This window comes from Patiria miniata, unplaced genomic scaffold, assembly GCF_015706575.1.
Source record: "Patiria miniata isolate m_02_andy unplaced genomic scaffold, ASM1570657v1 HiC_scaffold_9, whole genome shotgun sequence".
Taxonomy (NCBI): Eukaryota; Metazoa; Echinodermata; class Asteroidea; order Valvatida; family Asterinidae; genus Patiria; species Patiria miniata.
Genome location: NW_024037076.1, coordinates 680,489 through 687,825, shown reverse-complemented (window position 1 = coordinate 687,825; position 7,337 = coordinate 680,489). Strand labels below are relative to the sequence as shown.

At 38.8% G+C, this 7,337-nt stretch overlaps 1 long non-coding RNA gene across 1 annotated transcript; it reads left to right on the top strand.

Annotated features, from left to right (window-relative positions):
• Positions 1–850: 850 nt before the first annotated feature.
• On the top strand, positions 851–5,032 carry LOC119719892. Its single transcript, XR_005270014.1, has 3 exons — positions 851–974; positions 1,325–1,375; positions 2,318–5,032. It is a non-coding gene; the product is annotated as an uncharacterized LOC119719892 (long non-coding RNA).
• The last annotated feature ends 2,305 nt before the right edge of the window (positions 5,033–7,337 follow it).

Here is a 7,337-nt window from a genome sequence, read left to right as displayed (position 1 = left end):
TACATTTATTTCTATACGCAACTGACCAAGCTGAGTGTATTTGTTCGTTAAAACGTCGCCTGATCTGCAAACACGTCCCTGACGTATTGAGAAAACTCCCCATGTAACGGAGTGAATGAGTCCTCATTTGCATAGCGGTGCGCGATTGGATCTCACCGCAAAAATGCACTGTATATGTATTGCACTGCTTGCATATATAAATAACGGTGCAAGAACATACTCGCCAAGTCGTTGGATTTGTCGCAACCCGGCCGATATACGTACTAGTATTATACCAGCCGCGCCGATGGAGTTCGACTGATGTTCACGGACAAAATACGACTATCTAACGACATGTCATCAAGTCTAGTTGACTTCAGGCTCAAAGGTGAATTGATTTGCATTCATTGAATGCTTAGACAAGAATTACATTTGTAAACACTTGAAATCGCGCATTTGATTGCGAAAAACCAACTTCAGTGTGGACTTCAGAACGTTTTGGGAAAACCCATAACGTGTAGGACTACTGGGACAAATGTATTCTTTAAAATAATTATATATATCGATGCGCGGTTTGCCAGGATTGAAAACAAACAGCTTTTTATTTTTGTTTAAGATATACCTTGAATGTTATGTCCACAAAATTTATTAGGACTAGTTGAAAAATATTGAAAGTGCAATAGCGCATGTTTTGTTTAATTTGTGCAATTTGCTTGTATGCGACAGAATATTGAGGTCGCTTGTCAATCATTAACTCAAAGTTGAGTCATCGCCATATAAGGATATTGATCGAGATATTAATTTGCATAATGTAGTTCCGTCAAGTGGTCATGACATTGGTGGTTGTATATATACGTAGCTGCAGCGCTTTAGTGCCATCTTGTATGTCTGTGAATCAATCTGATGCGAATTTAACATTAAGTTTGGTTACAGCCGTGGCTTATTTCTTCTCTTGTGTTCAGTTTCTAGGATTGTACTTAACATTAGGTTACATAGTAAGTACTTTTGCCGTTGCATATTTTACCATTCTCACTCGTAACTGTCATTAGTGAGCTGTTATTTACTCTGGTCTTGGGTCAGATCTACGAGGCTTGCTTTTCGTGCCACGTAGCATCTATGCAACAGGTGCATTAGTCTGGCGCCACTCCTTTCATGTACTTTCATGATACATAAGTCAGGTCTCCATGCGAACGGCAAAGTGACTCTGTGACCAAGCTTACAAGGATTGTCTTGCCATGTTTTGTTTTTCCAGATGGTCCTTTAGTGTTTTTTCTTTTTTAATTGTTAAAAGATATCGTTCCAAAGAACAATGTGACACGGCTTTTCATTATTCATTGACATACAGGACTTCCACTTGTGGCCGGCCGGGTGATCCAAAGTACCATGGCTGCAGCAGGTGAGTAGTACATGTAGCTAGACCAGTTGTTTCTGGAGTCAGTTTAAGGGGGATTAAACCCTCCCCCTCCCCACTCTCACCTTTTTCTATCAGTCATGGCCTGGTTGCAACTATTTGTGGTCATAATTTATATACTTATATCTTTATCAGAAGTCACAGTTTTGCAAGCATGGGAATTCTCGGGAAGTCAACCATTTTCGATAAGATTGCATACGACTGGGCCGATGAGACAAGTGAAATCCTTAAAAAAAATCAAGCTTGTCTTCTTTTAAAGATGTGTCCCCTAACAAGAATCACATTTTGTTTTTTCTACTTTCGATCAAGATCTATAGGCGAAGATTAAGGAATAGTAGAAGATGAACTTGATCCATGCACTCACCATCTTTGCCAACCCAAATGAGATCTTAAGTTTCTTGGAAGGTTTTGAAGCATTCAGGACTAAAACACTCACCACAGCCTCATTTTTTTTCTATCATATTAGGCACTGAATAGAAAAATAAACTGGGAATGTTTCATCCGTGTCTAAACCCGCCCCTCTCATCTGGAGACACTGATGTCAGAATCACTTGTAAAAAAAATCCTCGCTCACACGTACGTAGAGGTTCTGGGGTATCGAGGAGGATGTTAATAAATACTTGATGAATAATCCGTATCATTTCCAATAGTTGTAAAGCTCAGGCGCAGCTTGATATTGAAAAGTCAGTCGGCGACTGTTCTACGTCGTTGCAAAGTCGACCTGACGGCAGCTAATGGCTATTAGTCAGGATTAATTATCCGGTTTCATGATTTTTGGGGGTAACTCAAAATCTGCCAAGTTTTACTTCTTTTTGCTACAAAAAAATGCCGGTAGTTCTGGTTTAACTTATCATTTGTTGGTGTATTGGGCGTGGATTATCAATAGTATTACTTAGTATACTTATTGTTATCTTAATTTTTTTTTAGAACCACGTTTAGATGACAGAACTCTGAATGAGGTCGCGAAGAAACTTGGTTCTGATTGGGTAACACTGGCAATTGAGCTGGGCTTCACGACGATAGAGGTTCGGAATATCGAGAAAAAATACCCAAACGAAATCATAAGGCAAGGTCTTGAAATGCTTGTAACATGGAAACAGGCCCAGTCCACCGGTGTTGCACAACAAATTACCACGTTGTGCACAGCATTGACGAACATCGGACGAGCAGATGTCACCAAGATTCTGGGTCGGATCTGACCCAGGACTTATAAGAGTGTAATGGGATGACAAACCACAATACATTATGTACCAGGTGAACAGATTTGACCTGACATTATTTTCGTGTTGACATAGACTATTCTCACAAATTTTCATAACGCATACAATGCGCAGAGACCTGTTTTTGCAATTTATGCAAGTAAACTGTCTTTAATTCCTCTTCGCATTACCCATGCAATGACCAAAGACATACATGCATGTATTAAACGCTCAGAAATCCGGCAAGATTTGACCAGACTCTCTTTGGGGTCAAAATGATACTTTTGTCGGTCAAACAACAATTGCCTGGGGTCAAATGACCGGGAAGGCAACAATTAAGTGTATTTTTTTATTCGAAAAAATGTCAGGCCAAAATTGACCCAGGACTTAAAAGAGTGTATGTGATTTGCCAAATGTGAATCTGGAAACATTTTAAATTGACAAAGTATTGACAACTTCAAATTGTGCGCGTATGTATGAGAACATCACTGATTTGAAAACCTATAGTGGATGTATGGCACTCGTTGATTTCTTATCAAACACTGAGGCCGTCAAACACTGACGCTCGTGCAGAGTTTGGTGTTAAGACAACTTTTAAAAACTGCAAGCGAAACAATAAGTTAAGCACTGTTTTTAGGATATACAATCCTTAGAAAATGGTACCACATGTGGAAAAAGAATCTGCTGACATATTTCGATGCAAATCAGGTGTGATTTCAAATGCAGGTGCACAAACTGTTGAAAATTTTACTATTATTTCCAAAAGTGTTTGAAAAAAAATTAACAAAAGAGAATAAATTGTTCAAGAACAGATTATGTTATATTCACCTGTTTTTCCTTAATATCTGTTATCACACGTACGTACTCTTTCAAGTAGCAGAATAATTCTCTTTTTTTGTTGTTGTTGCAAGTAAATAACTAACGTAGTGGACTTATGGACTGCATTCTAGTTCCATGTTTTTAACTACAGTTGTTTCCACAGTGCCAACACTTTGTGTCAATCGTATTCCGTTGTATTGCATTGTACTTTAATAATTTCTTTTAGAAAGCAACTGGAATATGAAACCATTATTTACAACGCATATTAAGCGATCCCGAACCATGAAAACAAAGAAAATACAATCTAAATCTCAATGACACGAAGGAAATATTGATCTGCGTTGAATTTTTACTTTATGTCATTAAAGTTACAATGTCTCATCAACAAACAAGGCTTCACCTTTATTTCATAATTATCCGATTGAATTGTATTTAAACATAGGGAGTATTGACTTAGTATAGTTTATATCACATGTATACTTGGCCTATTTCTAAGTACACTTCAAAGTGCAAACGGAAAAGGTCGCAGCTTTTTTATTCCTTAATTTAATTTTCATTTCCTGATCCAGAGATCTGAGAATTTCTCACGAGGAAAGACATAAAATCGATATTGTATCGAAAACCACTTTAATTTGTTGTCGGATAAGAATGGAATAATTTGTAGTCCTTTTGACACTCTTGCTAGCTGATAAGTCATTCACTAGACTTACCAGAGTGCGCATGTAAACAAGAATTGTCACTAGCTGGCCAAGCCAATTGTTTCTTTTTATACTAGCCTAACCCTTTTATTCAATTGAGCACCGTGACACATTGAGTACAATTCATGTATTTAACTTGGGCTCTCCAAAAGCACGTCACTGGATTAAAAAGGACTTGCCGTAAATTATTTGCATAAATTACTTACCTTGCATTTCAAGTGCCAGTAGTATAGGTATAAAAACCTGAGCACACATTTGCACATTGAGAACCTACAGCTGGTAACTGATAGGAGAGACATATCTCTCTGAGATGTGTTTCTTTCAGTTTTTGATCTGCCAACACGGCTTGAACTTGTGACTCAAGGTCCGTCGTTAACCTATTGGTGTCGTACATTTTCTTTTACGTGCAGTTATGTGCCCTTTGCCCTATTTCAGCCGTGCTTGTTCGTTTTACTGTACATTATGATTTTGTTTAATGATTAACGATTGTAATTATGATTGTATTTTGGTAGTTAAACTGTGATAATGTAATAGTTTGCATGGTTTGCTTTCTGTGCATGTGGCTTTTTTGTTTTAATGAGTGCTTTTTGGGAGAGTTCGATTGCTAATCGGCGAGGGGTTGTTTTGTCCCCTTCCAGGAAAAGTTTTAGGAAAAGAGTGATTTGCTACTTGATGGGCCAGTAAGCACAGGAAGTAAATCTCTCAACTGCAAGTTTAAAATGAAACTGCAACACATTTTAATGATCGTGGTTGGGCTGTTCGCCCAAAATTTAAACTTTATTACCGAAACAATCTTATTTTTCTCCTGGACTCCTGTTATTGTCTGTTATTTAGTTTGTTTCCATTTAATCCGTAAAGCCAAATTTGTTGCAAATATAAAATAATAATAATTTCAGTATTTTTAATTAAAGGCCACAAGAAAGTGACTAGTGAAATTTGAAATTTCTTTATTCTTTCCAACATTACTTTTGTGTTGATTTCACTTAAGTGGCGGATCCCAGAGTTGGTTTTGTTACAAAAGTAACATTACTAATTTATTAATGTTCAATTATTTGTACACAAAACCTGACCTGGATCTCAATCACGTCACTGCCTACTGTCATTATCTAAGGGCGCCCTCCCGTGTCAACGCAGACTTGCCAAGGCATTGTGGGTATTACCGCCATCTTTTCAAGTCGTGTGTCGTACGCACGAGGAAGTGTTTTGCGCGGTCGTGGCTTGAAAAAAAAATGGGCTAGCAGAGAATTTTAAGGGGCACAACAAAAACAGACAATGTCTGTACCATTTCTCTTCAAACAGTATTTGGCAACCATTGTGCAGATTCACTCAAGCAGAATTTGCGACCGTCTTTTAGTGAAATCATTAAGTCCGTTCCACAGAGATGGGGACAACGCCCATGGGGCCAGTTGTACCACGGGCCGCGATTAGCGCAACGGTGCAGTCTGGTTTCCTGACGTCCGTGTGCGGCTCCCTGTGATGTGGTGTGCAGTCAAGCCCCAGGTAAGCCTCTAGAGTATTTGTATGTTCTGTTCTTGGACAAAACAATCCACTGAAACCAAAATATTACTTAAATTTACAGCTGTCCATCAAAACAAAATGGGCCTATTTAATATTTAGAAGTTTCAACGATAATAGGTTAGGTGAAACTTTGCAGGGGCGGAAAAACTGCACAGGCGGAGTGTTATTCGAGAAAATGTTTGTAAGAAAAATCTTTATTTTGCTTGTCGTGTCTGCACTTAAAGGGACACTAGGTCCTGGAACAGCCCAATTGAGCTACAAAACGCGCTTTGAACGAGATGATGTGAATCGGAAATAACATTTAAGTAGGATATAAACATCCACACAACTATCCTTTCAAAACTGGGCGTTTTTGTGTTAGTCCTGTATTATGCGTGCGAGGTTTGCGATCCCATAAATTTGAGCTGTTTGGGTGCTAGTTTTGATGTCATTCGTAAAGTGTTCGCCTTTTGCGGACGTTGAAGAGACCACTTTATTTTTTGCATTGACGGTGATTGGTCACCGCTGTTCCCGAGACACACAACTGTGTATATCGTACACATACACTGAGAAAGACACGAAAAACGTATCCGTACTCCGTAGTGTCCGATGTAAACAAGCGTTTTTTCCCCGTCTTTTCTCGGGAATGGTAAGACATTAGGTTGGTTTCCTTTCAACTAGTTGTTTTAAATAGGGTAAGTAAACAATCCAAAGCATAACACGGGACAAAAAGGTCCAGAACTCGCCGTTTGATGGCGCTATACCATTAAAAAAAACATTTATGTATACAGGTAGGCCTATACTTAACCAGTACAGTGTGCGCAAGTGTTAGAAACAGAGATTCGGAACGTTCATTTTATTTCGCACGAAAACGAATGCTTCTTTTACAAAGTCGTGTACACATTTTCCGAAATTGTCCGGGAAAACCTATATTAGATGGGCCAGTAAGCACAGGAAGTAAATCTCTCAACTGCAAGTTTAAAATGAAACTGCAACACATTTTAATGATCGTGGTTGGGCTGTTCGCCCAAAATTTAAACTTTACTACCGAAACAGTCTTATTTTTCTCCTGGACTCCTGTTATTGTCTGTTATTTAGTTTGTTTCCATTTAATCCGTAAAGCCAAATTTGTTGCAAATATAAAATAGTAACAATTTCAGTATTTTTAATTAAAGGCCACAAGAAAGTGACTAGTGAAAATTGAAATTTCTTTATTCTTTCCAACATTATTTTTGTGTCGATTTCACTTAAGTGGCGGATCCCAGAGTTGGTTTTGTTACAATATTAACATTAATAATTTATTAATGTTCAATTATTTGTGCACAAAACCTGACCTGAATCTCAGTCACTGCCTGCTGTCATTATCTAAGGGCGCCCTCCCGTGTCAACGCAGACTTCCCAAAGCATTGTGGGTATTACCGACATCTTTTCAAGTCGTGTGTCGTACGCACGAGGAAGTGTTTTGCGCGGTCGTTGCAACTTGGAAAAAATGGACTAACTTCTCTTCCAACAGTATTTGGCAACCATTGTGCTGATTCACTCAAGCAGATTTTGCGACCGTCTTTTAGTGAAATCATGAAGTCCGTTCCACAGAGATAGGGTCAACGCGCATCATGGGGCCAGTTGTACCACGGGCCGTGAGTAGCACAACGGTGCAGTCTGGCTTCCTGACGTCCGTGTGCCGCTCCCTGTGATGTGGTGTGCGGTCAAGCCAGGTAAGCTTCTAGAGTATTT